This window comes from Crocuta crocuta, unplaced genomic scaffold, assembly GCF_008692635.1.
Source record: "Crocuta crocuta isolate KB4526 unplaced genomic scaffold, BGI_CrCroc_1.0 scaffold9, whole genome shotgun sequence".
NCBI lineage: Eukaryota > Metazoa > Chordata > Mammalia > Carnivora > Hyaenidae > Crocuta > Crocuta crocuta.
The window spans coordinates 4,997,963-5,012,460 of NW_027551567.1; positions in this window are offsets into that span (position 1 = coordinate 4,997,963).

Below are 14,498 nucleotides of genomic sequence, written 5' to 3' on the forward strand. Positions count from 1 at the left end.
TAAGCTCCTTTCTTTCATTCCAGATTTAAGTAACTAATTTCCGTTTTTTATTTTCATTTTTTATTTATTTATTTTTTTATCAGTCTAGCTAATGGTTTGTCATTTTTTGGATCTTTTACAACAACTTAGATTTTTTTCTATTAGTTTTTTTATTTTCTATTTCATTTATTTCCACTCTTCATTATTTTCTTCTTTATGTTTGCTTTAGTCTTAGTTTGCATTTCTTTTTCTAGTTTCTTGTTAAAAGATTAAGTTATTGATTTAACACAGGCATGTACAGCTATAAATTTACCTGTATATACTGCCTTCACTGCATCTCATTTTTACTGTCATGTCCATTAATCTCAGCATACTTTATAATTTCTCTTGTGATTTCTTCTTTGACCTATTGGTTATATAGGAGTATGATGCTTAATTTCCATGTATTTATGAATTTCCCTTATTTTCTTTATTTATTGACTTCTAATTTTACTCATTTGTGGTTGGAGGACATGCTTTGTATGATTGAAATCTTTGTGAATTTATGGAGGCTTGTTTTATGACCTAGCATACAAGCTATTCTGAATAATGTTCTGTGTGTGTCTGAAAAGAATGTACATTTTGTTGGGGCACCTGGGTGGCTCAGTCGCTTAAGCATCCGACTCTTGGTTTTGGCTCAGGTCATTGTCTCACGGTTTGTGAGTTTAAGCCCCACATCAGGCTCTGCACTGATGGTCCGGAACTTGCTTGGGATTCTCTCCCCCCTCCCCTCCCACCTGCCCCAACCCCACTTGCTCTCTCTCTAAAAATAAATAAATAAACTTTAAAAAAATGTACATTCTGTTGTAGTTGGGTGGAGTGTTATTTAAATGTCTGTTATGTCTAGTTGGCTTATGGTGTTTTCAGGTCTTCTATTTACTTTTTAATCTTCTGCCAAGTTGTACTATCCATTTTTGAAGTCTGCAATTGTTATTATTGAATTGAGCATTTCTCCTTGCAGTTTTGTAACTTTTTACTTTAGGTTTTGTTATACGCATACATGTTTATAGCTGCCATTTATTTCTGATAAATTTACCCTTTTATCATTATAAAATGTTCTTTTGTGTTAAAGTCTATTTTGTCTGATATTAGTATAGACACTCCAGGTTTTTGGATACTCCATATTCTGTGCATATATCTCTTTTCTCATCCTTTTATTTTCAACTTATTTTAGTCTTTGAATGTAAAATTTGTCTACTGTAGGTTGCATATAGTTGGATCATGGTTTTTTTCCCTCCATTCTTCCAAATCCTACCTTTATATTTAATCTAATCACTTATTTGTGGGATTCATGTCTGTTATTTTGCTCTTGTTTTCTACATTGTATCTTTCTTGTTACTCTGTACTTCCATTACTACCTTCATTTTTGTTATTTTCACTTTTTTTTTAAATTTTAGAAAGAGAGAGAGTGTGTGTGAGCTGGGGAAAGGGGCATAGGGAGAGCAAGAGAGAATCCCAAGCAGACTCCATGCTCAGCATGGAGGCCTGATGCAGGACTCAATCCCATGACCCTGGGATCAGGACCTAAGCCAAAATCGAGAGCTGGACTTTCAATTGACTGAGCCACCCAGGCACCCCTTTGCCATTTTCTAGTGTACCATTTTAATGTCTCCTCATTTTTAAATTCCATTTTTGAGTTATTTTCTGTCAGTTCAGAGCCAGACACTGAGCTTGATCTCATGAACCATGAGATCATGACCTGAGCCGAAATCAAGAGTCAAATGCTTAACCAATTGAGCCACCTATGCACCCCATGTTTTTGTCTTTTAATAGTTTGATGTGTTAAGTGCGGATCTACTTGGAGTTTCTTGAGCTTCTTGGATGTGTACAGTTTGGTTTTAATCAAATTTGGGAATTTGTCCCTTATTTCTTCAAATAGTCTTCCTGTCCTCTCTTACCTCTCTTTCTTTTAGTTCTGTGAATATATTTATAATAGCTGATTTAAAGTTTTTGTCTAATAAGTCCAACATTTGAGTCCCATCTGGGACAGTTCCATTAGCTGTTTTCTTATCCTCTTGGTATGGACCATACTTTCCTATTTCTTTGCATGGTTTATAAACTTTTAAACAAATATTGGACATTTAAAATAATATAATGTGGTAACTCTGAAAATGAGACCATCCCTCCTACCAACCAGGGTTTGTTGTTGCTGTTTGTGTTTGTGGTGGTGATTGTTATTGCTGTTTATTTTCTGAACTAATTCTATAAAGACTTTCCTGAACTAATTCTGTAAAGTCTATATTGTCTGTTGTATACAGCCACTAAAGTTTTTGCTCAGTTAACATAATGATCAGCTAATGATTGGGCAGAAATATCCTTAAATGCCTTAAACTGGAAAGTCTCCCAGCCTTTGCTCAGGTTTTTTCTATGCATGTTGGGCGTACTTTCAGCACTCTGATAGGCAGTTTTTACAACTTTTCCTTAGCCTTCATTTTCTGTTTGTACAGAATCTAAGGATAGCCAGAAATAAAAAAAATTAGGACCTTCTCAGCTCTTTCCCGGCATACTCACATCTCTGTGCACATGCATGGCCTTTTGGATTACCAGGAATATGTTGACCTTTTCAAAGTCCCTAAAGACTCCTTATTCACTAGCTTCTCCTTTAAAATTCTTTTGGTCAGCCTCTTATTTGCCCAGTTGTTATTGCTATCTTAAATAGCTGTGATGTTAAATAATTGCCATGCAATTTTTTTTTTTGACAAGCACTGTTGGGAAAAGACTATTCCACTCAGCAAGTGCTGAGTGAGGTCACAAAAGAAGCCCTGTTAGTAGGGATTTCCAGGAAGCTGCCACACAGGTCATATGGTAGCAATTCTTTGGGAATGGAGATTTTTGGGGAGTGCTAAACCTGTTCTGCCATCTCAGTGACTTCTAGGCTACTGGTGTAACAGCTGCTGTGACTGCCAAACTGTTGTGTTTCAAGACTCCTATGGGGATGGGAATAGGGCAAATTAAAGACTTCACAATGCTTTTTTTTTTTTTTTTTGATAGCTATTCATACTTTTTTCTTGAGAAAAGAAGAAAAATTGGATTGTTGCAAGCCTTTGGTTAATTTCCAGAATTCTGAAAAAAGCTAATTTTGACAATTTTACTGGTGCTCTTATTATCTTTATAGAGAAGTATTTTTAGGGAGGTCATATCTGGCATCTTGGAAGTGCTTCTCAAGATTTTTTTTTTTTTTGCAACAAAGACAATTATATGAAACTTATCCAGCAGATAAACAGAAACTTCCTACTTCCTTATGCATCAGCCCTAAGCCCCATGTCTTTTTGATTTTGTTCATGATAGCTATCTTTGGAAAAAGTTGTGTGGTGTTTTGATCCTTCATTCAATCCTGTAACTCTTAAAGAGACAGGGCCTTGAATTGTAAGTGTCCCTTACGGTTTGATAATTAAGGATTTTAATAATGTTTTCATTACTTCAGTTTGGATTTTAGAGCGTTATTGTGTTTCACCCATTTTTAAAAAAAATTTTAAATCTAACTCCTCCTCCTTGAGTTTACTAATATGTAACCATTGCACAGAGCAAATTAGATTAATATACTTATCACTGCTTTGATGAATAGATATCTTACAGCAAAATTGACAAAGGGAGGAGTTTTCAACATAATGAATTCCCATCAGCTTCTTTTTAAATCATTAGGTTTATGGGTTTTTTTAAAGTTTATTTATTTTGAAAGAGAGAGAGAGAAAGGGAGAAGTAGAGAGAGGGAGAGACAGAATCCCAAGCAGGCTCTGTGCTGACAGTGTAGAGCTCGACATAGGTCTTGAACTCATGAACTGTGAGATCATGGCAGAGATCAAGAGTTGGACACTCAACTGACTGAGCCACCAAGGTGCCCCTAGATTTATGTTTTAATTTAAAAAAATCTGACATAAAAACTCATTATGAAGGAGCAGTCAAGATGTTTGCCAAGTCTTTTGATGAACATTAGAATATTGTAAATTTTTTATGATTCTTAATTAACATGTTATCATTTTTCAGCTTTGAGCCATCCTCTGAGTTCATGCCTCTTCTCTTTTCTTCAAATCTCTAGCCTTACTGTCTAAGATTTAGAGAATTTCCTTATATTATACACTCAGATCTGACAGCATAACCTTTGCGCCTTGTCTTATTCCTCATTATCTTCTCCACTCAACCAAACATGTTTCATATTTTTATGTAGTCAAATTTATCTATTTTTCAATTTAGGTCTCTGGGTTTCATGCTGTACTTAGGCAAAATGAAGTTTTTCTTCTGTATTTTCTTCCAGAGTCTTCATAGTTTCATTTTAAATAATTGATCCAACTAGAATTTATTGTGGTCTAAGGAGTGAGGTAAGGATTAACTTTGTTTTCCCAAAAGGTTTTCCAGGTGACTCAATTCTATCATGAAATAGTTTTATCTTTTCCCAATGTATAGATAATGCAACGTTTTACAAACGAAATTCTTATATGTACTTTAGCCTTGATTATGTTTCATTTATCAACTTATCTATTTTGACAGAGATACCAATTATTGTTGCTATTAAAATCTGGTAGAACTCTTAGTTTACTGTCAAGGTGGATCCAGGTTTTGTGTGACCTAATGCTGATATAGTTTAAGAAAAAGAATACAAAATCACAAAAAAATGGTACAAAAAAGGATATTGATTTAGAAAGAGAAGAAATCATCACAAATCACAGAATTTTGAAAAATGATTAACTACTGCAAACATCATAACAGCTGGAAAAAAAATCAAGATTTTTATTTGTTGCCTCTCACCTTTCTGTAATAATTCCCCATATATTTTGGCTATGTACTTTTTGATTGTCTCTTCATATCAAATAATTTTATAATTTTCTATATAGAGAAAGAAAAATAATTCAGTCTTTTTTCTATCATTTATTTTTTAAATAATTGAAACATTTTTATAATTGAAGTTTATGATTTCTTATAATTGAAATAAATTTCTTTCACCTTTACACCTTATCATTGGTAATGTCATGTAAATTGGGACAACTTCAAGTTTGGCTTCCCAACTTCTATAAACCTCTACAAAATTTCTTTAATATATGAATTGTAAGATCTAAGGCATTTAGTGTTTTTTTCTCCATGACTAATATTATGTATTTATTGAAATGATGGCATTCGTTAACAAATATGCTGTTAATATCACCATCATATTGTACTTTTATGTCCTGAATCAGAGGGAGTTGGCATAATAGAGAGTAAAATATTTTTAGAAGCTATTCCCATACTGAGATGGCTAATATATACTTTATACACTGAAGTGACTAAATACCACATAAATATATCCAATTACATCTAAACTAAATGAATCTTCCAGTCAACTTCCTCTTAGCTGGTTCTCAAAATTCCCATGTCCTCTCTGGTACTATCCATCACAAGGGAAAGTATGGTGAAGAGGGAGCTGGAATGAAAAGAGACAGAGGTCTTTGGGCACCTGGGCAGCTTAGTTGGTTGTGTCTGACTCTTAATCTTGGCTCAGGTCATGATCTCACAGTTCTTGAGTTCCAGGCCTGCTTCATGCTCTGTGCTGACATCATGGAGCCTGCTTGGAATTCTGTCTCTTCCTGTCTTTCTGCTCACCCCTCCACTTGCTTATGTGCTTTCTCTTTCTCAAAATAAATAAATAAACATTTAAAAAAGAGATAAATGTCCTAACCAATTGCAGTTAAAATACCTTACATGTGAAATTTTAAGAAAAACATATGAGCATATAAATACATTGCTAGACCCCTCCTAGGGCCTTGAAAGTGATCCATGCAGGTGTGGAACCCTGAGATTTAAGCTTTATTGGCTTTATAGTAAATCCATCTCCATACATTACTCTTCTGTTTTCAATAAATCTCTGAGCTGTTCTCATTTATTTATTTTTTCCAAAGAGCTTAAGAATAATTTTTATCCAGTTCACAAAAATCTTATTTGGTATTTGATTAGTGTATCAGTTAAAGGAGAGAACCCACACAGTGATTTGAATTGGTAAAGTTTAATACAATTATTAATTTCAACAGAGGATTAGAACAGCAAGGAATTGACTAGTAAGAGTAAACAAAATTCCTTATTCCTAAGGAATTCCTTATTCCTAAGGAATATAGGAATAGCAGATATAAGGCACAGCCATCACTCCTACACTGAGGTGTCCAAGGAAGAGCACCCGGCTGAGATACAGATGTTGGTAGAGACTGGCTTACTGGACATTAGAGAGGTTGCTTTCCTGCTGAGCTGGTGGGACTTGCTGGAAGTATGCCCCACAACGTGCCAGGAAAAGCTTTTCACTGGAAAGTGAACAGAATCTCCTAAGGGCAATGGGAGTAGGAATTGCCTTTAGGAGATTCTGGTGGCTGTGCACTGAAGGAGCTAGGTTTTGGAGAAACTGTATGCACGACAGGAGTCTGGAGAGTAAGCACAAGGGAACCAGGAAGCAAAACCTCTTTTCCTTCTACAGTTTCTCTTTGACAGAGTACACTCTACTGTTTAGCTGGCAAAGGAAAAATAAAATTTAAAGGGCCCAGATCCATTTTTTGTAGAGCAGCCAAGGAATAATGAATTTGGACAAGAGGTAATTAATTGCTATCTGATAATTGATAATGTATTGTATTCATACATTCATTTAGAGAAAACATATTTTTATCTAAGAAAAAGGTATGGTGTTCCAGTTGCTCAAGATTTTTCTTAGTAGATTTTTCTAGTTTAAAAAATACATGAGTATTATAAGCTTGTATTTTCCCAAGTATTATGCTCATTTTGTTGTTGCTACTGGGAATGAGATATTTTTCCATTATATATATATATTTTTTAATTTTTTAAATTTATTTCTAGGAGACAGAGAGAGAGACAGCGTGAGCAGGGGAGGGTCAAAGAGAGAGGGAGTCACAGACTCTGAAACAGGCTCCAGGCTCTGAGCTGGCAGTCAGCACAGAGCCCGACGCGGGGCCCGAACCCACGAACTGCGAGATCATGACCCAAGCGAAAGTCGGATGCTTAACTGGCTAAGCCACCCAGGCGCCCCCATTATATTTTTTGACCATTGTTTAAGCTGTTGATTTTTGTATCTTAATATTGCTGTGACAATCTTATTAGTTTATCTTAGTATCCCTAATGTTTTTTTCTTCAGTTGATTCTCTTGGTTTTCCATACGTAAAATTTTATTATCTGGAACTAATGAAAAGTTTTTGGTTTTTTTTTCCAGATTTCTAGGAGCTTTATATAATTTTAAGATGCTTATATTAATAACATATCTACATAAATATAATCTAAGATGGTTTTATATTACTTATTGGACAATACTTCCCATGTAATTTAATATATCAAATAAGTCTAATTAGTTTAATTTCTTACACACAGAAAATTTTTTTTCTGAAATGTTCTATGGGTCTGCTGGCAATTTTCAGTTAGATTTTGGTCAAAAGACCTTTTCCCCCCCACTTTGGATAATCTTTTTTTTTCTTTTTTAGATTTTATTTAAAATACATACTAAAATACTAGTTTCAGGTGTACAGTTTAGTGGTTCAACACTTAATACAACACCTGGTGCTCATCACAAATGCATTCTTTAATCACCATCACCTATTTTACCTATCCCTCTGCCCACCTCCCCTCTGGAAACTATCAGTTTGTTCTTTATAGTTAAGAGTCTGTTTCTTGGTTTATATCTCTTTTTCCTCCTGTGATTGTTTTGTTTCTTAAATTCCATCTATAAATGAAATCATATGGTATTAGCACAGCCTCTGTATCTTAGCAGTTGGAGTCAAGTTTGAAAGCCTTTCTTCCCTTTGCCCCTTCTTATTCTGACCCTGGCCTCTATGGCTTCCTCTTTGACAATTGGTTTGCTTCCTCATGTATGCCCCTCACTTCAGCTTCTGAAAGGAGAAGAAAGCTAAAAGGCCAAGCACTCCCACTTTGTACCATAGGTTCATACCCCTTTTTTCCATGCTCATTCCCTCCAGATTGTCTGCTTATGGACACATGGAACTACCAGCGCAGTTCAATTTGTTTAGATTAATCTCTATCAATATCAAAACCCTAACTACCTAGTTTGATATTTGTACTTGGTGATACCCTGTGTCTGAGGTCAGCAGGAAAATAGCAATCTCTTCTAACGGTCTTTTTTTTTTTTTTTTTTAATCACCAACATCATAAGAAAGCCTTTCTGGTGACAAGATCTGTTATAGGTAAATCTTAGGTCTGTGTGAATGCCTAGTGTAATGGAGAGTCTCAAAAGAAAAAAGTTAACTTTCTCACTCTTGTGCAGTTTCTGAGTTCTCTACTTTGTGTGAGTTTGCATTCCGCATTGATCGGATGATTGGAAATCCCTACCTGGAATATGAAGCAATTTTCTACCATGAGGTCAGATAAATCATTCTGTGTTTATTTAACCTTATCTCTTACTGGGAATGGATTTTAAATTACCCATAAGTGAATAACAAAGTAAAACTCCTTATCAATTTTAATTGGGAAACATGATCAAATTTGTCTCACAAAGTCAATGTCCTTTTTTCTTTGGGTGCTTCAGTGCTGCTTTGTTTATGGCAACTGTTGACTAAGGAGTGAAGTTTTAGTGTTGGTGAGCATGGACTCTACTGACCTAGTATGATTTTAGGGGCCCAAGGACTCAGAGAATTTTCTAGATAGCCTGGAAGGGAAGGTGCTGTTCCCATTGGCCTCTGTGTTTCTCCTTGCTTATCTTGCTTCTCCCTCTTTTGAGTTCTCCTGAATGACATTATTCTTTGTCCTTAGTGCTCTCCTCCCTGTTTTGACTTGTTTCCCCTCTGCTTGCTGAATAATCTTTCACATTTTCCTGAGTTCATTGCCTGGCTGACTGGCCAGGAACCTCATCAGCAGAAAGCACCAAAACAGCCTTTTCATTAAAAGTCTTAAAAACATAACATGAGGGGGACTGAGGTTTTAAAGTTGAGTGCAGACATAGACTGCACAAATTCTTGTTGCCATGGATGTGGAGCTTCAGTTGTTTTTCTGATTTTGTGTGTATGTATGTGTGTGTGTAAGTGTCTGTGAGTAGAATCTGTGTTTTATGCTCTTTTTTGTTTTGTTTTTAAAATATTTTAAATGTTTATTTTTGAGAGAGAGAGAGAGACAGATTGCAACTGAGGGGAGGGGCAGAGAGAAAGGGAGACACAGAATCTGAAGCAGGCTCCAGGCTCTGAGCTGTCAGCACAGAGCCTGCCACGGAGCTTGAACCCACAAACCGTGACATCGTGACCTGAGCCAGAGTTGGATGCTCAACCGATTGGGCCACTCAGGTGCCCCTGCTCTTTTTTTTTTTCATGTTTATTTATTTTGAGAGAGAGAGCGAGCGAGTGAGCAAGCAGGGGAGGGACAGAGGGAGAGAGAAAGAATCTTAAGCAGGCTCCACACCCTGCATGGAGCCTGACAGGGGGCTCAATCCCATGACTCTGGGATCATGACCTGAGCTGAAAGCAAGAGTCAGTTGCCTTAATCAACTGAACCACTTAGGCGTCCATCTTATGCTCTTTTTGCATTCTTTTGTTCACTCATTCGTTCTCACTTGTCTTTTAAAAGATTTCAAAATATTTGTTTAAACAAGTTTATTTTTTTAATGCTTATTTATTTTTGAGAGGGCAAGTGGGGGAGGGGCGAAGAGAGAGGGAGACACAGAATCATAAGCAGACTCCAGACTCCTAGCTGTCAGTACAGAGTCTGACACGGGGCTCGAACCCACAAAAAAGGTCACGAGCTGAACCAAAGTCAGATGCTTAAGTGACTGAGCCACTGAGGTGCCCTTAAATAATTTTTTTATTACTCTTGGCATTAAAACTGATGGTCAGGCACTCCACCGTGGTTCAACTGTGTTGATTATCAAATATGGAAATGCTTCTGTACTCAATAGCAAATAGCTGTTGCCACAGACCCCAGCTGAGTGCTCCTGTGCTGCTAAGGAGTCCCCTAGAGCTTCCCACAATCCAGCTCCTTAGAGGGTTCAGACCTGTCACAGCTGGGGGCAGAATCCTCTGGGATCCTGTTTTGGTGTCCCCCGTGTGCCCCTACTGTGATTACTACATATTTTGGTTATCACCTTCTGAAAATAACAGCCTTAACCTGGAGACTACATGGCTGTTCAGCCACAAGAATTTTGCAGGAAATACAAGGAATCCCTGAAGAGTAAGAACAGATACCACAAAATCTTGGTACAAATGTTCACGCACTTTTCTCATAAGGATGAACTCAGTGATAACTTAGGTGGTGACAGTATGGACCCAGGTATCTTGCTGAAGTGTGGGCTCTCTGTCTAGAAGCAGACTTGAATGATCTCCCAGGTCCCTACCAAGCAAATGATACTTAAGAAGTAGGAAACATTGCAAATTCTCCCACAAAGTGCAGAGCTAGTGCATTACAGCAGACCAATGAGAGCTAACGTAAAGAACCAGGCGCTACCTGAAGGCCTCTGTTTGCCAGTCCTGAGTTTACACACATGGCTGCAAGAAACAACTGAATGTAGCATAAGCCTGCGATTTGGAGATTTTATCCTGAAACACTGCTCATCCATGGCCACCAAGGAACATGGGATGAAATGACAAGGATGTGTGTGGGTATCAGGACGTTTAGGAGGAAGTGGTTTGAATTTGTGAATCAGCAGTTGAGCTTTGTAAGTACAATGATGACAGTGAAGGGAGGATTTATTTTCTGGGATACACTGAAGTGGAAAAAGTCCTTAGTGTCCCGAAACTGATGAGACGGCTATGTCTATGGGTCACTCCAGAGGGACATACATGTCTAGCTCTGCCGGCTCTCTGGACTTTGGAGTTCAGGTACAGTGGCTCTAGTAGCCCATGGTTAGTCTTCTGAAGGTGGTTGCAGGGGAGAGCCTGGGAGTGAAGGAAGCAGAAGCGGAGAGAGGGCCACAAAGAGCTGGCCACAGAGACTCCAGGAGATCTGGGGAAAATGTCAGTGTGGCTTCCGCGGTGACTTCTTGCAAGTTAGCAATTTCAGCAACTTACAAATTCAGTCACTTCTTGAATGAAGCTAACTTCATTCAAGGTAACTTTAATGTGCTTCAGTTTTCTCCCCTGTAAGATGGGAATTATAGTATTTCCCCTTGTATCTTTTCTTAGTAATTGTAAATTATATGGTTGGCCATGACAAGTGTCAGTGATGATTTTTTTTTTCCTAGGGGCCCAGGTAGCAAAATAGCTCTTGGGTAGGGAAACATCCAGGCCTGCAGCGTGAGACCTCCTTAATCCCACATGCCCTCTGACCAAATCTGGTTGGGTTTTGTACCTTAAAATTAAAAAAAAAAAAAGCTAAAATCCCAGGAAAATTGAAAGAATAATAAACACCCATACACTGTCCCCTTAGANAACATTTCCTGTAAACAAAGACATTTATCACTTTTCTATTCAGTATCATTTCCATAGCTAAAGAAACATTAACTCAATATATCCTACACAGAGTCAAATAAAATTTTCTAAATTGTTTCCAGTGTGTCATTAGAGTTAAGGTTAATGCATTGCATTTGCCTGCTGTTTCTTTAGTAGACTTTAGTATAGAGCAGCCTCCCCTAATCCCTCTTTCTTATGGAATCTTTCAAGTGTCCCAGCCAGACGTCTTACAAAGCCCTCCATGGGGTCCTGTCACTGTTACTTGTTGGGTTGTATTTCTGAGTCAGCCTTTCTAGTTCTGGTCTTATGAGCGATGGGACTGGCTTTGATATTGTAGCCTCAGGATCTTGCTAGATGTTTGGAGTAAGCACTTAGAGAACTAAGAGTAAATCTTTGTACACATTTGAAGGCCTAGCCTCATTAATATGCCTCTGAAAGTTTCCAAGTTCATTCAGTCCCTACTTACCAACACTTTAAACTGTGTTTACCCCAAAATCAGTCACACTTGACCTGCCATGACCTCTGGGATCAGTTCTAAAGCATGAAGCAGAAAAGAACAGGGGTGTTTGATTCATTGTATCTCTGCATTGATGATGTAGGCTCATTCTTTTTTTTTTTTGATAGTTTATTGTCAAGTTGGTTTCCATATAACACCCAGTGCTCATCCCCACAAGTGCCCTCCTTCATGCCCATCACCCCCCCTCTCCTCCCCCCACCCCCATCAGCCCTCAGTTTGTTCTCAGCATTCAAGAGTCTCTCATGGTTTGCCTCCCTCCCTCTCCCCAACTAGTTTTCCCCTTCTTCTTCCCCATGGTCCTCTGTTAAGTTCCTCCTAATCCACCTATACTTGCAAGCATATGGTATCTGTCCTCTGCCTGGCTTATTTAGCTCAGCATAACACCATCAAGTTCCATCCATGTTGCTACACATGGCCAGATTTCATTCTTTCTCATTGCCATGTAGTATTCCATTGTATAGATAAACCACATCTTCTTGATCCATTTGTCCGTTGATGGACACTTAGGCTCTTTCCATGTTTTGGCTATTGTTGAGAGTCCTGCTATGAACATTGGGGTACATGTGGCCCTATGCATCAGCACTCCTGGATCCCTTGGGTAAATTCCTAACGGTGCTATTGCTGGGTCATAGGGGAGTTCTATTGTTAATTTTTTGAGGAACATCCATAGGGGCTTTCCAAAGGGGCTGCACCAGTTTATACTCCCACCAGCAGTGTAGGAGGGTGTCCATTTCTCCACATCCTCCCCAGCATCTATAGTCTCCTGATTTGCTCACTTTAGCCACTCTGACCAGCAAGAGGTGATATCTCAGTGTGGTTTTGATTTGTATTTCCCTGATGATGAGGGACACTGAGCATCGTTTCATGTGTCTGTTGGCCATCTGGATGTAGAAGTGTCTGTTCATATCTTCTGCCATTTCTTCACTGGATTATTTGTTTTTTGGGTGTGGAGTTTGATGAGTTCCTTATAGATTTTGGATACTAGCCCTTTATCTGATATGTCATTTGCAACTATCTTTTCCCATTCTGTCGGTTGCCTATTAGTTTTATTGATTGTTTCCTTTCGTAGGCTCATTCTTAAGGCACAAAATAAAGTGGAGGTTGAATGCAGATTTGGAAGATTTGTTGTTTTTGTCTTGGGAATTTATGAAGAAATGTCCCTCTAGTTTTCCTGCAACAGACGTCCTGTCAGCTATTAAGTGGCCTAATACTTTGAGTTGTGAAGTGTCAGGTGAGTGGAGTGGCAGAGAAGTGGGTTATCATTGCCACAAGCCACTCCAGCATTTATATACCTCCTCTCTTTTCTCTATGGATCTGTAATCATGGAGACAGAAGGGATCCTTTTACATATGAGGAAACAGAGGCCAAGAGAGAGGAAGTGGTTTGCCCAACTGCCACTCAGTTTGCTTCAGGCAGACCTGGGATGAAAACCCCTCTCTTAAATCTGGTCCTATGCTTTTCTGTGAGCCGCAATGGTGGAGTCATTAGATTTTGTATTTAGATGCCTGATGAAATGGTTTTGAAATGGCAAGTGCTGGGGAAGAAGAGAACATGAGTGATTCAGCAAATGTGGGAGAATCTCAGAGTGGTTAAAAATCAGAGCACAGTGTTCTGCTGCCATGTCCTTGAATCTTGAGACATGGCAAATGTGGCATTCTCTACGAAAAGGCAGAGCGCTTTGCTTCTTTCTGGTCTGCCAAAACCATAGTTTTTTGACCTTCAGAGTTTGAACCATGATACTATGTATGTGGGGTAAGTAATTTTTTCTTGGATTTTCATAATGGATTGTTTGTCTTTTGAATTGCAAGCTGAATCACTGTCTTTTTTTTTTATAGGCCTTTTCCTTCTGAAGTAATTTTGCAAAAATCTCTTGCTGCTTCTTCCACAGGCATATAAATACCCTTTGTAATTACCAGGTGTCTGTCTTCACCTGTCTATTAGAGAGGGAGTTTTCAGAAGTTCCAATTATATATACCAAATTTCATATCATGGCCTAGATTGTATTTTGATCTTAAAAATAGAATTTAAGGTAGTTTTTCTGAACCAAGTTGCAAATACTGCAGTGCTTTTATTTTTTTGTATGTAAATTAATCTGTTCAAATAACTTTCCTCTTTTCCCTTAAATAATGTATTTTTAGTTCTCTACAGAAAGAAAGGAAGGAAAGAGAGAAGGAAAGAAGGCAACTGAAAACTTACCATCAGTCATCTATACTTAGTGACTGTTAAGTTCTTTGATCAATTGTCTAGGGTGTGGATTTTTAAGCTCCTTTCAATGTTTGTGAAAATCTCCTCCAGAAATAGTAAAGGAAGAGAGACTCAGTAAGATGCATATCTGTATCAGTTAGTTTGGGCTGAAGTAACAGAAGCAAACAAAAAAATAAACCTTTAGACTGCTTTAAATAATAAAATTTACTAGTTTATATAACAAGAAATCTAAAAATGAGTTGGCCTGCAGGGTGCGGTGATCTTGTGACTTGGTGATGTCATTAGGGACCTAGGTTGTTTCTATCTTACCCTTCTGCTAGCAACAGTATCAGTTTGTTCTGAGGCTGAGTGTTCTTGGGATCAAAATATGCTCATCAGTAGCAATTGGAGCCATAAGAACCTTTGTTCAGGTTTAG